The following is a 17,597-nucleotide window of genomic DNA, read 5'->3' on the forward strand; positions in this document are numbered from 1 at the left end:
TAACTTGCTTATGTCTGCAAAAATCCTTATTCTAACTAAGATCACATTTGCAGGTTCTGGCAGTTAGGACTTGGACATATGCTTTTGGGGGCAGTTAGTCACCACTGCTCATGGCAACATTTCGGCCAAGGTGGTGGTGATAAGCTGAAGGCTCTTTGGAGCAATATCGGCTAAATCCTGTTCTGTATTTCTCTGTCCTCTGGGCTCCAAGCCTGCCCCAACCTAGGTCCAGGAACCCGGGAACCAAGTCTCATCTCTCCCCTTTCCCTTCTCCCCAATCTTTCCCCACCTCTCCCCCTCCCTCCCCACCCCTCCCCCTCCCTCCCCACCCCTCCCCCTCCCTCCCCACCTCTCCCCTCCCTCCCCAAGCTAAAAATACTCTTTTAAGCACATGAACCTGCAGAAGTTAAACACTTTGTGCAAGGTTATACAACAAGTTAGCAGAGGTAGGGCTGGAGCTCAGAGTTCCCGATTCCTACTCCAATGTCCTTTCTGAAGGAGTTATTCTAAAGTCATATTGCTGTGGGTACAAAGCATGAGGGGGTAGAGCTTTTGAATGAGAACATGAACCTTCCTGCATTCCTGGCAGCCTTTCCAGGTTGTTTCCAAAGAAACTTATCAGCCTGTCAACATTGTCACCAGCCCCTCTTACCTTCCCAGTGTCAGAGGCACGACACAGTGCAGACAAATGTGCTTCTCACAACCTCCCCAGCCAGTAGCTATGGAGGCAATTTTTCATGTCTCATGTCCAAAGCGTGTGATGGCAGCGACTTCCAGGCAGCTGAGCCACGGCACTAGCTCTGTGAACTACGCTGTCAATTTTTATTTTAATCCTCCTTTATTCACAGTTTGATTTCATTTAGGACTGGCCTCACTTCCTGTTCAAATGCCAGGCCCGCGGCCCCACACTAACTGGCAGAACTATCTAGTCAGCACTGCAAAGAGGGAACTCTGGCCCTAGACTTGCAGAGAGTCTGGCTTCTGCGTTAACTCCACCTTCCTGAGCAGCTCCCAGCCCCACGGCAACAGTCAAGAGAGGGACGAGGAATTCCGTCTTCACTTTCTGTTTCTTGGAACAACACTGGCTTGGAAATAGTTTTTTTCTTTCTCACATCCAGTTTGTGCTCTCATGTTGTTGAGGAGTAGGAATAAATAGGCCACGTCGCAGATCCCTGAAATGAGAGCCCGCTTGAAAAGATTTAAAAGGTAGGTTAATAAAGTCTTTGAATGTGGACTTTGGGTGCTTATCAAGTCAGAAAAACGCATTCTTTGGTAAAGGATTCATCTCAGGTCAAACGTGAAGGCTCAAAGCGGATCTTTTCAGCAAACACTACATGGAAGTGCGGAACAGAAAACAGAAGTGAGTCAACCAAAGCTCCTTCTCAGTCATTCACAGCTCAGCACCCCAGGGTGACGGGGCAGAGGGAGCAGCCCCAGCAGGGAGGGGCAAGAGAGCACCTTTCTCTCTGGCTGCCTCGAGGGATGACCCTGAAAGCCATGGCTGTTGTGTTGCCTGCATTCTCTGATTTCCTTGATGTAAACCCATTCTAAATGTCAGCCTCTCTGTAAAGCTCATTTCCAGTTGTTTTGCTGTTGTTGTTGGCTTTTGTTTGGGGGGAAGATTAGAGTCTCCCCAAAAGCAGATGCAAAGCTGAGGTCAAATTTGAGCTGACTTGGAAGCCCTGAGCTCAGGAATAGCCGGGAGATGAAGTGAGTTGAGGCACGGCCCGGCAGCCAGTGCAGAGGCTGGAACTACACCAGGAGGAAGCGTGGTCCAGGCCGAGGGGCAAAAGCGAGAAGGGTGTTCAGGTCATCTCAGCTTTCCAGCAGGGGCTCAGCCTGCTCCAGCTAAGCATCTACGAAAATTTAAACCAGGTAGGCCCTCTAAAAGGAGGACATGCAGATTCTTGAAGTTCCCACCCTTTTCAAGCTCAAAAACTATCTTTTCCTAAAGCCGTTCTACATATTCTAAATGAGCAGCTCCTTCTTTCGTACACCCACAGACAGGACTGAGTCTCTCTTTTGAGGCATATGGAAATAATGAAGTTGAGGCAAATTGAGAAATGTGCAAAAGTTCACAGAGCTAGTAAGATTCAAAGCCAGGACTCAAAACCAATAATTCTGACTCCATGGTGTCTTTTCTCTATTTGGGGGAAGATAAATATTTTAGGTGCATAGACTTTGAGTTGGCAATATGGCACCCGCTTGAGATTCACAGTGGGGAGGAGAAGAGTGGGTCAAGAGGTAGAGAAAAGGGCTGGCCGGTTAGCTCAGTTGGTTAGAACAGTGTTAGAACAGCAAGGTCAAGGGTTTGGATCCCTGCACCAGCCAGCCACCAAAAAGTAAAAAGTAGAGAAAAGTCTAGGCTAGAAATGTCAATTTGGGAGTCATTTTGGTTGAAAGTTATGGGGTGCTGAGCAAGTTCAGGGAGAGACTATCGAGCGAAGCACAGACACCTGACGACAAACCTGGGGGAATCCCTCAATTTAGGGACCAAAGGACAAAATGTGGGCAGGCAAAGGAGATAGAGGGAGCAGCCAGAGAGGAAGGAAGAGAACCAGGAAAGGTTGGTGCCATAGAAACTAAGAGTTATAAGAAGGAGGCACTGGTCAAGAGGATTTCATTGCAATTAACAGTTTATAGAGAATAAGATCCAAGAAGAGTCTGAGTTAAAGAAGCAATTGACCTTGGAGGTCATCAGTCTAGTCCTCTTTCCCGAGTTCTATACTTGCATATTGAAGTGTTTACTTGACTTCACAAAGGTACCTCAAATCATATATTCTGATGTCCTGAACTTACATCATCTTCCTTTCACAGCACTCCCCAAACATGATGCTCTTCCGTGGCTCCTATTTCAGTGAATGTTTCTACCGTCTATTCTGTTATCCAGGAGTAGCCCTTGGCAATGTCCTCTTCCTCACCTACCATATCCAACATCTTCCTAGCTGCAGGGGAGGCTGGGAAATTGGCTGGCATTGGCTTGGACCAGGGCTTGGTTAATGTTTTCTGTTAAAGGCCAGATAGCAAATATTTTAGGCTTTGCAGGCCATATCATCTCTGTTGCAACTACTCAAACCTGCCCTTGGAGTGTGAAAGCACCCATGGAGAATAAGTATATGAATGGGCATGACTGTGTTCCAATGAAATTTTGTTTACAAAACCAGGTGGTGGGCTGGATTTGACCCAAGTGTAGTTTGCCAACCCCTGGTTTTCACAAAACATGGCCCATTTCTAAGACCTGGGCATATCATGGCTCCAAAGCAAGGCATGGTTCTGTAAGCAAGAAGCAAGAGGAATGGCTACTGGTGGGGCACTAGCAGAGTCTGCCACACCTGGTCAGTGGGATTTACTTCTCGGGTAAAAACTGCCCCTTCCCATGACTAACAGTTATAAACTATTGGAGGTGTTGGTTGAACTATGAAAGCTGTACTCTTGATTTTTAACGAAGAGCACACGCGAGTGGTTGTTTTCTCCCTGGCTATGGCTGGTTAAAGAGTTAGTCACTCTGACCAGTGACTTTGGCAAAGGGCCCCACTAATTCTACAAGTCACCAAATTTTACTGTTTCTGAACTGATGTTCTGGCTTCTGAAACCTGATGGTAAGAAAAGTAGGATTGAACTAGCTGGAGCTGTGAGGTCAGAGCACCTGTGCTGGAGTGTATGTTAACTTGTTTGGAAATATTTATCTGTGCATCCATAGATATGCACTTGATGAGTAACTATATTTGTGCTGCACTTACATGCTTTTTTCCTCTGCCTTTAATGCAATCAGTGCACATTACAGAGGCATGAATATGCAAATGTTGAATAAAGCTTGAATTTTTTAATTAGAAAAGCTAAATCAGGGGAATTATAAGCACCAAATTTAACATTTTAAATATGAAATGAACCATTCTCCTTCATTCCCATTCATCGCCACGGATTTTGTTGATATTCAGCAAGGAACTTGATTATTTTACCCAGGTTTGTTTTTAAAGGAACTGGCTTGGGTTTTGGTGAGATCAGGAGAAGTAGGGGTTGGGGGAGGAGGGTAAGATGGGGAGGAAAACGTCCAAAGAACAACTTTTTTCTTGTCCTGGTTGATGTCGTTGGCACATGAAGTAGCTTATTGGTTGTATTCTTGCAAAGGGTACCGGCATATATACTCAGTTGGGAATTACATTTCCAAAAGGAAGCATTTTCCCCACTCAATTTTCTCTTAATTCAGAAAAATTGCTTTTAAATTGATGTAATACAGCAGCTTATAACGGTTACATTATTGTCCCCCAGGAATAGATGCAGGCTTCTCTCTGCTCCCTTTTCAAACTGGTAAACAGACACTCTCTCTTCAGGCTTGACTCTTTCCAAAGAGGAAAGCGGGTTTCTCTGCTGGCTTGCGATTAAAGAGTCCACACTGCAATCAGTTGATTATTTATTAAACCCTTCCTCATGTGGGATTTAGTACTGTCCATAATTAAATTACAAAGACCCAGGCAAGCCAGGCTCTTTGGAATTTAGAATCTTCCATGGTCTAAGCAGCTGGGTGATCTTGGCCCAGTGGCTGGTCATGATATCAATAGTAATTACACCGTATAATTATGCAGCACTTTATTGAAAGTACTTCTGCCTGTATGTCATTGTTTAATTTGAAACCTACCTCTGCGCCTCCGAGGGAGAATGGTCTAGGCCATCTCTAAGTCCCTTCTGGAGCTACCACCATGAGTTCTATAAGGTGTTTAAGTGGGGGAGAAGGAGAGAGGGCTCGACAAATGGTAACTGCATCAAATTGAACCCTAATTTATATGCTAGTGTGAACAAGTAGTGGGAAATACAGTGCTCAGCAACAAAACAATGCTCGGTACACACTTCCCCATAAGCTGCAGTATCTACAAAGCTTTGCACTTTGGTTTCCTGGACTGGTCTTTATATGGGAAATTCCTCCTGCAGTCTATCATCATCCCAATATTCTACACCAATTACTACCTCATAGCTCAAAGCATGCAATCTGAGTTCCTCCCCAAAGAATATGAAATTCTTCAAAGGCTAAGGCCTTTCCTACTGCAGTGTAGGAAATAAGAAGTGACTAAGTGATCTAAATTTGTGTTAAATTCATAGCTACAGCAATAACTTAATCTGTGTCTCTATATTCTCTTGTCTGATCTGAGATCAGAGAGTGGCAAGATGTTATTTTATGATACCCAGTTTAAACTAAATACTGCTTTTACTTACACCCAAATGAGGACTATATACAAATACATATACATACATTTAAATTTGTAAAATATATATTTTAATTTGGAATAATTTTAGATTTATAGAAAAGTTGCAAAGATAATACAGAGAGTTCCCTTACAACCCTTGCCCAGTTTCCACTAATGTTACTATCTTACATCACCATGGTATATTTGTCAAAGCTAAGAAATCAACATCGGTAACATTACTATTAACTAAATTCCAGATGTTATTTGGATTTCACCAGTTTTAGGAAAATGTTTTTGTCTCAGATATCTGAGTTTGTATAGAGGGGTCAGCTCAGCTATTTCAAACTCTGTGAACCTGAGCTTATGGGATCAATGTTTTTGAATACACAGAATTGCATATCAGTAAAGAATTTTAGGGTCCACGTAGTGCTACTTTTTAAAGGAATCCTCATTTTTACAAATGAGGCAAATAAGCTCTTTGAGGAACCTAAAATCATTCAGGGCCAACACATCTTTACGTGTACTGTGTGCTCCCAAACAACTCTGAATAGTGGTTGCTTTGGTCTTGGCTCTGCTTTTCTTGGTGAGAAAGAATCCTTGCAGGCACAAACCCACACACATACTGCATTGAAACAAAAAGTCCCTTACGTTGTCATGTGCAGAAAGATCCCAATTCTTATGGTCCTTTTAATCTATGAAAGGCGGAATTCTGTGGCCTGAGCCATTGTGGAACAGATAGGAGGAGTTTCTGAAGAGGGTGTGATTGAAGTCTATTTCCACTTTAAATACTACAACAGTGAAGTGAGTCATCCTAAAACTCTTTGGGTTTCCTGGGAGTAGGCATTTTATTTGGGCCATAAGTGTGAATACAGGTTTATCCCAGGCGTGTGTAAGGTGGGGTGATTCTGCATGTCCGCACAGCAAGGAACACAGGACACGTTCTGTCAACATGCATAACCATTAGTCTATCTACAGCTGATGCCTTTGAGTCATCTGGTGGAGAATTAGGCAACCTGAATGCATTCCTCTCAAGCAGTACAGATGGAGACCAGGAAACCAAGCAGGTGCATCGTAGCTAATCAGGCAGAGGCACAGCAGGGTACCTAAAAGCTAGAATTCACATGCCTTCATGAACCTTAATTAAAGAGCTCGGTGCCTTCTTTTGTTTTATCTGTTGCCAGTGTTCGGTCTTCTATTGTGACAATTTTTTTTTTTCTCTTAAGTAACCATCCATTTGCTGTGGTAATGTTATGGGGAGACGAAACAGTCCTATGTCTGTGAAAGGGCAGTGATGGTTGTAGCTGCCCAAGAGTTAAGGAACCGCTGCTCCTGCAGCTGCAAACCAGCGCTTACAAGAGCCAGCCACAAGGGAGGCAGGGGAGAGGGTGGGAGGAATCCAGATAACTCTGAACTCATCTTGCACTGTCTTCTGCAATAGCCAACAAACACCAAAAACCAAATGTCTTTAAGGGAGAGAGAGCTAAATTATTGAACAGGCTCTTAAACTGCAGGCTGTGGAAAATGCATCTGCAGATTTGTGGTTCACACCCCAGTAATAGATACAATGTTGAGAGAAGAAATCTCTCCTAGCAAACTCACGGGGATGGGGACAGACTCTGTTATCAGTCTCTTCCCAATGCACAGAGATGTGAGGCAAAGGTTGCTGGCTGGGCCCAGTGCCTCCCATGGGAGCTGGGAGGGTGGTGGGGGGTGAGGAGATACCAGAGCTCATAAATAACTAGGCTTCCTGTAGTTGAGGGTTTAACCCCACAGCAGTTCAAGAGAAGCCAAGGAAAAACTGGTCCCTGTGGAGAATATATTAAAAACACATTCTCATGCAGAATTTCAGTTTTGCAAGATGAAAAGAGATTTATGGGTGGATGGATAGTGGTGAGGGTTGCACGATAATTTGAATGTACTTAACGCTACTGAACTGTACAAGTAGAAATGGTTAAGATGGTAAATTTTATGTTTTATGTATTTTACCACAATTTTTTTTAAAAAAGGATCTCCATGCAGAGTCTGGATTAAGGGGGTGAATGTGTCACCCTCAGAGTAAGCTGTCTAGTTCTTTGAATAGTCCTTGGCATGTAGTCCTCTACTCCGTAAATGTTGCTTGGGCTTAGTTTGGCAGATGCTTCTAAATGACACAATCTTACATGTGTGGCTGGACAGCAACGGAAAGAGGCATGGTGTCCTAACAATCTGCGCATGAGATTGTTGCGTAGCCTTGGAAAAGGTATCACACTGGGAATCAGAAGCCCTGAATTCTATTCGTAGTTTACATTTTAAATTCAGAAAGTCAATGAATGAGACATTGAACCCCATTGTAGCCAGTTTCTCAGGAAAAAGTGTGCTAATGGGCTGGTCAAACAGCTCTGGGCTGTGCTGCCCTGTCTATCTTCATCATACTTAAATCTAGATAAATTCATATTTCTAGAAGACAGTCTCATGCCCCTCCTTCCATCATCTTCCAAAGCAACAAACTCCAGTTGTGGGGATTAGACCAGACGTGTCCAGATGTGAAGATATTTAGATAGTTTTGGTCGTGGGTCTAAGTATGAGATCAGCTCTGTTTTGAAATCCCCTAATTCAGTGCCCCTACTATGGCTCTTTGGAAGAACAGTGCTCACTCGTACGTCACTAAGGGCATGCAACGACAGTGGCCCAGGCGCCGAGACCTTATTCACTTGTCCTGCAGGGCCTGCCTGATGCAGCTCTCTGCTCCTTTCCCAGGCTCTGGGACTGTGTGTCTTCATATTCTGGATGCAGCCATTGACTTCAGGTCCTCCATGTTACCATGACCCACCTGACCCATCCCTGCACGCTTCTCTGCAGAACACAATCGATCCAAAATGGTAAGGAATGAGTCTTTTTTTTTCTTTTTTCCTTTTTCTTTTTAACATCATCAGTGTGTTTTATTCTTGAGGACATTACACGCTAACTTTCCTAGCGAAGTAGGTCAGTGCATCGGTTTCTGTTTCTGCGGAAAATGTGCACCTTCAAAATTTGGTGACAGTCTCCCCCTCAGACAGGGTCACTGTGGTCCTCCACAATGCAGGCACAAGAAGCAAATTCCTCCAGCATGAAGCTGGCCTGTCTGGGCTCAGATGCAAAAGAGGGAAGCCCTGCGGTCTCAGTGGCAAGTGTCCCTCCATGGCTGCCCTGGGTGCCTGGTGCTCAGCCTGGCATGCATATGCTGGGGGTAAGAATAAAGTTAAAGGGTCATTCACAGGGACTCACATGATCTCACTCGGACACCTCCACGGAGAACAGTAACAGATTGATGTCCTCCAAGCCTTCGAATTCAGACTGCTTTATGACGTCCTTGTCACCTGGGCCTGCAGCACAGGCTCGTGGGTGAACTGCGAGTCAGTTGTCCAAACAATAGTCCTCTGTTATCTGCAGCTGAGACCGAGGCAGGGCCTGCATCTTCTCAAACAGGTCTCTGTCTCTGCTGCAGAAGAACACCTGAGGCTTGACACTGGAAAATCCAGTCTGTGGCCGGCAGCCAAACCTCTTTTCGGGGTCCTTATTTAACAATCCTTTTAAGGCATGGGAGGCTTTAATGGTGAGGAATTGGGGGATCTAGATCAGCTTCTCCAGAATAAACTGAAAAAGGTAATCGTCTGTGGTCATGTCAGGGTTGTCCATGATGATATCCAAGGGAGTTGTGTTTTCATTCTTTCTTTTTGTGGGGGTGGGGGGGGCGGGGGGCATGCAACTGGCCGGTATGGAGATCAAACCCTGGACCTTGGTGATATCAGCTATCAGCATCAAGCTTTAACCAACTGATCTAGCCAGCCAGCCCAAATTTATTTATTTATTTATTTATTTGGCATCTGGCCTATATGGGGATCCGAACCCATGACCCTGGTGTTATAAGGCTGTACTCTAACCAGCTGAGCTGATGATATCCAAGGAAGAGTGCTGGCTGGCACCTCAAACATGAGGACTCCAGTGCCCACCAGTCCACACCGAACCTGTGCTCCTCTCCCTGCAGGATTTCCTGAGCGCTGCAATTCAGAGTTCCACAGAAAGTGCTCATTGTGTCCCTAGGGCCCAGGCCTTCCCTGCACATGTCGGTCAGCTTGATATGTCTGTCGGTGTCGAGGAGGATGTTGCCCAGCTTCAGGTCCTGGTAGAAAATCCCTCTCTCGTGTAAGAAGTTGAGAGCGCTACAGATCTCAGCTGCAGAGAATCTGGCTGGCTCCTCCAGCTCTGCATCTAAAACATGAAGATCCCCCCGCCCGCAGCCCCCACCCCCTCCCCTGCTGTTATGTACTCTGTGACCAGGAGCAGCCTACCCGTCGGGAAGCAGGAGTGTAAACTGACCGGGAAGGGGTTGCTGGATGCCTGCTCAAACCCAGCGCTTCTGTCTGCACCTAGTCCCTGTCTCGGTCATTGTGGACCAGCTCCTTCTTCACCACTTCCATGGGGTAGATCTGATCATTCCTCCTTAACCGCACCAAGAGGACCTCCTGTGCCCAATGACTCTGATTAGGTCAAAGTCCTGCAGCCCAAGCCCCTGAGAGATGTTGATGCCATCCATGCTATCGACAACCAGCTTAAGCGCCTCAGAATCATCTTTAATGTTGTCATGTTTCCAGGTTGAAGAAATGTAAGCCATCCCATCGGTCTCCTTGGAAGAAAGTCCATATGGTCATTCTTGTCATGTACTGGAAGTTCTTGGGAAGGCCTGACAGAGTCCATATGCCTTCTGCAGCTCAGCGGGACCAGGACGAGGTGGCACTACGGACCAGCAGTCTGCAGCCAATGCACCTGCCTCATGAGGCCCGTGTCCTCTTGCTGCACTGGCTGCAGGATGCTCTTGGCTGGGAAGAGGTGGCCTTTGGCACGATACAGCTTCCCCATCTTCTGGCTCTGCAGAGGTAGATGGATTTGTCTTCTCCTGGACACGGCATGCCTGGCTGCTCTGAGATGCTCAGGAAAATGTGAATGATGAACCTTTGTCCTTACGCTGACAGGCCAGGTGGAAGGCCTCCCCCAGCTCCATCTGGGAGGACACCGTGCAAGGGTCACCTTCGTTGTCCACCCAGTTGAGGGTGAGCGGGTGCTGCTGGTGTGGGCCGCACGTGTCTCTCACTTCTTTGCAGAGCTCAAGAAGGTTGTCGTGGTGTCCATGCTGGTGATCAAGATGTCCCCTGGGGGGGGGTGGCTGGAGAACTCCCCCCTTTTTAAGAATAGTCTTCAATGTGTCCAGTCTCATTCCGGGGACAGAACATTTCACCTGGACTGGAGTGCTGGTTGCTGATCATGGTAGATGCTTTCTGGAACCAGCATCCTTGTCCCGAGTCTCCCAACCCCTGGGAGAGACACTCCTAAAGAAGCACTTTAGGAAAATCTGGTGCCAGGAGGGAAGGAGGAGTTGGGAATAGGGAGGAACCTTCAACCTTATGCAGAGAGGAGGAGGATGTGGGTGGGCAAGAGAAAGGAGTCGGGGAGGAGGGGCAGGGGGAGGAGCGAGGGTGCAGGGGGGAGGGGAGAGGGGAGAAGAGGGAAGGGGGGAGGGGAGAGAGAGAGACGGAGGGAAGGGGACGAAGAAGAGGAAGAGCAGGAATCAGAGAAGTGGAGGAGGAGGAAGAAGAGAGAAGGGGAGGAAGATGAAGTAGGAGAGGAGGGAAAGAGTGGAAACCAGCCTTCACCTGCCCGAGCCGGTGCCTGGTGTTTTGTCAATTACAATTAGAAAGCTGTTAAATCAGGCCAGAAACAGAAGCACAGATTGGTCTTGTAATCTCGAATCTCACAAGAGACCAGCCAGCGAGCCCCGAGGAGGAGGTATGCAGCCCACATTAGGAGAAGCCCACCGTGCACCTGGTTCTGTTGGAGAAAGACTGGGGAGGAAACCACTCCATGCCCTCTTTTCCTCATTTGCTAAGAGGTTTTTCTTTAAAGGATGTTATCCTTTGAAAGTACAAAATGCTTTATTATCATTAGCTTTAGTTACTTGTGAATCAGAGTATGGGGCTAATAAAAGAAACATTGGCATTGTGTATGAGCAAGATTGATTCAGTTTTTAATTGCATGGGTTGAAAGCACCTTAATTTTCCTTGAAATTAAATCTTGAAACATACAGTTTCCTGTTCTTGAATTTTTGATCTATTTTGCACACCTGAAGTACAGAGTGGAAAGTGTAGGTGTAGATTGGTAGTTTTGTCTGGAGATATCAGTTGGCTGGCCTGGAGGTCCCTCGGATTCTGGAAACTTTCAGTCTACAGCTCATGTGTTAGTTTAGGTTTATCTTGCAAATATTTCTGTATTCCCAAATGACTTCAGATTTGTTAAAGTGTGACTCAGATTTGGGCATCTGAGTGAAGGTTGGGGTTCATGTTTGTGATATCCCTGTGCGTACTATCACTTATGTCTCTCTAAAGAGCCAAAGGTTTGCATATCGGATCTCAGTAGAACATCTTGAAGAAATACACCCCTATGTACTTTTCTTAATCCTGTATTGGTATTTCTGATATTGGTTGGGATTTGTGTTCACCTCTGCTGGTGACTCGGCATTTGAGGCTGAGCCTGTTGAATTTGCTCCAGGGCATGCTGAAAAAGGGCTGGAGTTTCCTAAATTGATATACCCCTTGCATTTTTGTTTCTCATCCTAATGATTCAGCAAAAGACAAAAATTGAACTGAGTGAGTGCTGACCATTACCCTGGAAGCTGCGGTAAACTGTGCAGAATGGACATGTCACAGTTCATTTCTGAGAATGTAAAGTAAACCGCGGTGAGGGAAAGTTAAAAGGAAAAGTGATAGAAACAAATTAACACACCCACAACCAACTCTAATACCATTGTATGGCTTGCAAATCATCTTTCCTGTGGGCTGATTCAGGTGGCATTTTACCTATTTCCACAACACATGTGCTGCAGTTTTTCATTTCATGTGACAAAAAATATTGATGTGACCATTGAAATGGCATGAATAGAATCCATTTGGGACACAGGCCTCTCTCCCTCTGGCCCTTCCTGCCTCCTATCTCCACCCCACATTTATGTTTATCTAACTCCTTCCAAGCAGATGCAACCCAGCCTTGGGAAATCAAGACCTCTGAGACTTATGATGTGACTGTGTCCTCAGTGTTGTGGTCATTTGGCTTTTCTCTTTCCTGATTGTTTGAAAGGCCTTTCCCCACTTATCAACAGAGCAGTCTCGCTGCCCCCTCCCCCTTTTACAGATAGCTCTAGGATGCTTGAGAGCCCAGGCAACTGTCCCTGTCAGCCTTCCTTTGAACCTCTGTAAGGACGGCACAGTCCAGAGTTGTTTTAAGCATTCCCTGGTGGCTTTCAGGACAAGCAAACAAACCCATATGCATCTCAGAAGTGGTTTGGGAAACCCAGACAGGACTGACTCGGGGTGGGGGTGGGTGGGGTGGGCGCAGCGCTTGCTTTCTCTGTATGCAGCTGACCTGCGATACTGGCGTTGCTTGAAATTGCCCTGGATGGTTGTGTGAAAACTCCTCGCCATGGCTATGTTCTGTTTCTCTTTTCAGATCTTGTCTTGTGAGCAAAATTCCCTTTTCTAAACATCTTCTTATAAGTATCTTGGATTCAAGAGTCTCTTAGGAGTTTCGGGGTATTCAACAGACAGTGGAAGGTGGGTTAACTATTATAACTGCTTAAGTAGTTATGGTGCTGAGATGGAATGAGCTGGATGCCTCAGGAGGCAGGGAGTCTTTCCACGGCGGAAGTTAAAGCAGAAGCTGGTGAGGATGCTGTGGAGGAGACAGAAGTGTCTGCTGGGCACGGGTGGCAGGCGGCCTCTAAGGTGATCCTCGGTGACCACACCTCCTGGTATTCAAGCCCTGGGTAACCTCCTCCTCTCAAGTGTGGATTGGACCTAGTTACTTGCTTCTAATAAATAGGAAAGGTGATGGGATATCGCTTCTGAGATTGGTTTGCAAAAGCATGTGACTTTGGTTTTGGTCACACTCCCTCTCTTGCCCTCTCCTTTTCTTGCTTAAGGAGGCCAGCTGTCATATTGTGAGCTGCTATGTGGAGAGGCTCACATGGCAAGGAATAGAGGAGGCCTCTGGCCACCAGCTGATGAGGACTGAGGCCCGAGGCCCGGCAGCCCAAGAGGAGCTGAATCCTGCCAGCACTCGCTTGAGTGGGTCAGGAGCAGATCCTTCCCCAGCTGAGACTTCCGATGACTGCAGCCCCTGCAATCTCACCAGGACCCAAGAACAGAAGCCCAGCTTAGCCTCACCCAGATCCCTCGCCTATAGAAACTGTGAGATAATTAATGTTGTTTCAAGCCACTAAGTTTTGGGGTAATTTGTTATGAAGCAATAGATGACTGATCCAGTATGTTGAAGAGTTGACTTCTGATGTCCCTCCCAGATTTAGGATTTTATGAGTTTTCAGGGGTTAAAAAATGAGACTCAAAGGTATTGACTATATCGATGTCTAAGCTGTTCTTTCATTTTCTTTCTCCTTTCTTCTTAAGTTCAATAAATAGTTGTGCTTATCTGTTGAGATTCATTTTTCTTTGTATCCGGGCTTGTCAGCTAGGCTGAAACCTTATTAGGCTGGCTGGAGAAGGTGAACTAATTCAAGCAAGGGTCTATGGAAACCCTAGAAGTCCACCAAGGAAGAGGGGGATACCATCTATGTGCTAATGCGGTGTGCTTTGCATGTGAAATAAGAGTGATCACAGCTCAAATAAGCAATTCTGAGGTGTCATTGATTGCTCTGGGTCTGAGCAATTTTTTCTTATCTACCCTATTCTTTTCACCTTTAGCAGGAGGGCCCATCAGGGCTGGTACTGAATGGTTCCTTCATTCATCTATTTGAGGAGCTGCCACAATTGTTTTCTGCATAGATATATTTATGACTTAAACGCTCTTGGTTCAATAAAAGAATTATAGTGCTTTATTGTGACTTGAGGAGGCCCAGGCAGGCTTTGCCACTGCAGTTCCAAAGATCTATTACTCTGCCAGACCAACCCACTGGGTTAATGTTTTGTATTAAGATTTCTAGTCTTCATTCCCAGAAACAGAGAAGTAAGTGACTTGCTAGTGCTTGATGTTGTTGAAAGAAATAAAAGATGGTGTTTGCAATTTAAACAGTTTCGATAAAAGAAAAGTCTCAGGCACGGTGAACCAAATTGCCCTTCTTTCCCCACCAGGCACACGGGCAGACTTCACAACGCTTGAACAACAGTGTATTGTAAACCAATGTAATGGTCTAGAAGACAGACCCTAAGGAGTTCAACCGGGTGAAAAAATTGTCTTGTGCTCTCAGCATGTCAGGTACCTAGAATACATTAGGAACAAACACAACCGCCTGCTTCTATGTCTGAATAGTATTCCAGTTGTAAATTGTTACTGGCAATTTATCTTAGATTGTGTCTGGAATACAGGAGATCCCTTAGGGTGTCTCTAAGTGCTACCATGCCCTGTGATTAAGGTCGATGGAAAATTACAGCAACCGAATCCAGGCAAGACTACAAATGTTCAGGCTTTTCAGGGATGAAGGTTTGGGTCACTTTGCCAGGTAGAGAACCACGACCCGCTGAGGTGCTCGCTGAAGGCAGAGGGAATACAGAATAGGTAGTAGAAGAAGGTAGTTATAAATCCCAGCTTCAACCACATGACCAGTTGCAGAAATGAGGTTTGTAATTGTCCTCCCTGTTGTGTTAAGAACATATCTCTACATGTACATACTGTACACATATTAAGCAACTATTTTTGTTTTTGTTCCTCTTATTCTTTATCATGTACCATCAGACTTACTGGCTTTATTCCAGCATTTAAATATTGTTAACTTTACCTCATAGTATTTGCATTTAAGTCATGGGAGATTGGGAGAAGGGTGAATATTGTCTAAGGACATTGCCTCTTCCTCTGGGAAAGGGAGTAATGCATTTTCAGTTGTATACAGGACAATTATCATGTTAGGCAAAACTATTATCTTACTGTCCCTTTTGAAGATTAAATATGATTTAAGGAGATAGGATGGACACCAAGTTGACAAGGGGTGGGCTTGTGAAGGTTAATTCTAGGTGTTAACTTGGATAGATGAAGGAATGCTGAGAAACCTGGTAAAGCTATCTTTTTAGGTGTATCCATGAGGGTGTTTCCAGCAGAGATTAGTGTGAGCGCCTGAGTGGTCTGGGTGGGAAAGACCCACCTTCACTGTGGGTGGGAACCACTGGGGGTCCAGAGAGAACAAAAGACAGAGGAAAAAGATGAATCTCTCTTTATCCGCTGGAGCTGGGATACACTCTTCTGTCCTGTCTGTGGACATCAGAGCTTGAAACTCTTCAGCTTCTGGGTTCCAGGACTTACACCAAGGACACCACTGGCCTCCCTGGTCTTGAGGACTTTGGACTTGGACTGACTGAGCCATGTTATCAGCATCCAGTTTGCAGACGGCCTATCATGGGACTTCTCTGGATGGGGGTGGAGAGTGAACAAGAAAATTGAGGGGTTTGTGACACATGAGGGGGTGCAGCTGCCACCTTTAATATCTTGCCTCAGTGTCCTGGGATTCTGGACAGTTCCAGCCGTTGAGTGTGTAATCAGCACAGTGGTGCTGATATTCCACTATATACACATTTCCATTTGCAAAGATCTTCACAAAGTAGCTTATTATGTATTTATTGTAATATATCAAAGAAAATAGATTCAAGAATATAGTTGAGAAAACAGAAACCTAGAGGTTAAATCCTTTCTTAACAATTGTGGTAAAATACATATAACATAAAATTTACCACTTTAACCAATAAAATGTGCAATTTAACCCATAAAATGTGCATTTTAACCAATAAAATGTGCAATTTATTAACATTAAGTATGTTCACAATGTTATGCAAGCATTACCACTATCTGGTTCCAGAACTTTTCATTACCCCAAATGAAACCCTATATTCATTAAGCAGTCATCCCCCATTATTTGCCCATCCCCCCTCCAGGCAACCACTAATCTGCTTTCTGCCTCTCCAGCTTTGCCTGTTTTGGATATTTCGTATGAATGGAATCATATAATATGTGCTCCTTTGTGTCTGGCTTCTTTCCCTTAGCACAATATTTTCAAGGTATCCATGTTTCAGTACTTCATTTCTTTATAATGTTCCATTGTATGGGTGTACATTTTGTTTATTCATCAGTCAATGGATTCAGGTTTAATGCTTTTAACATTAACAACAGCATTAATTAAAAGTACTTACGTATCTACAATCAATCAGTAGATGACTATCTTAGTAATAGTAATCATTTAGGACTAAACTTCAAAAATGGAGTCCTTTTTTTAGCCAGACGATCACAGGAATGGACACTTTGGCTGAGAGCAAGATTCACGACTCATCTTTATTTTCTAAACGCTGACACAGACAAGGTTATTTGAAAGAAGTGATTCTCCTGAGAAAAAGGATCCATAGAACGCTATAGGATATTTTTACTGGTGCTGGCATTGGCAGGCTGCAGTCACTATGGGGAAACACTGGTCCCAGTAGCATGGTTGCAGAGAGCTTTGGGGGAGGTTCCAGGAGAGAGATCCAGGAGTTCTCTCTCAGGTTCCATGTGTCTGGAGACTCTTCCTCTGCCATTCTGGCTAGGGTTTTACTGATGTTCATCAATGATTCTGCTTCAGGCATTCAAACGATCACCCTTCGTTTGAGACATTCTGTGGGGCTGGGGTTTCTACTACTCCAGTGTTTCACCATTTCTCCCAGTATCACTGTTACACCATGACACTGCCGAGCTTGGAGAATGCGATGGACTATGGGACAGGAGAACCACAGCCAGAGATCCCAGCAGTAGGCCTGAGATGGGGAGGCTGGGTCGGCGTAGATAGAGGTGTCTTTATCCTGTATTCACGTGAGCATTTCTGACAATGCTATTCTGGTGCATTGTCAGAAACCTTGTGTTTAAAAATGAGTTGATTTGGGAACTTGTGAAAGTAGATAGGTGTCATAGACAAGAGGAATGGGACTATATCAGATACATTTTGTTCTATAGTTTACATAGGTCTTGGCCAGTTTTAATTACCTTGTATTTGGAGACTATTAGATCAGAGTTGCTTTCGTGACACTTTTTAGAATCTGGCAGTTACATCAGAGGAGGAAGAAAGAAAAAGCCAGCTTCTTATTAAACTGCGGAGGGAGGAACACAGGTGTTAGCTATTGCACAATTCTTTATACTGTTTAAAAATTTATTTAAAAAATCACATAGATTCTGATTTTGTAATACATTCTTAGAATGTCTTACATATGCCAAGCAGTTACAATTACAATGGATAATAATTGCTTTTCCTTTTGGAAAAATGGCCCGTTTCCTTAATTAGATCTCAGTGCATGCAGCACGGCCTCTGTCTGCATGGTGCTTGCCAGAAAGTCGAAATGAGCAACGTTGAATAATAACGCCCTGCGTCCTCCATCGCTGCAGGTGACACAT

At 44.9% G+C, this 17,597-nt stretch overlaps 1 pseudogene; it reads right to left on the minus strand.

Moving 5' to 3' along the window:
- Nucleotides 1-8,429: 8,429 nt before the first annotated feature.
- On the minus strand, nucleotides 8,430-10,337 carry LOC134378932 (protein kinase C zeta type-like; annotated as a pseudogene).
- Nucleotides 10,338-17,597: the final 7,260 nt, after the last annotated feature.

This window comes from Cynocephalus volans, chromosome 5 (assembly GCF_027409185.1).
Source record: "Cynocephalus volans isolate mCynVol1 chromosome 5, mCynVol1.pri, whole genome shotgun sequence".
Lineage (NCBI taxonomy): Eukaryota > Metazoa > Chordata > Mammalia > Dermoptera > Cynocephalidae > Cynocephalus > Cynocephalus volans.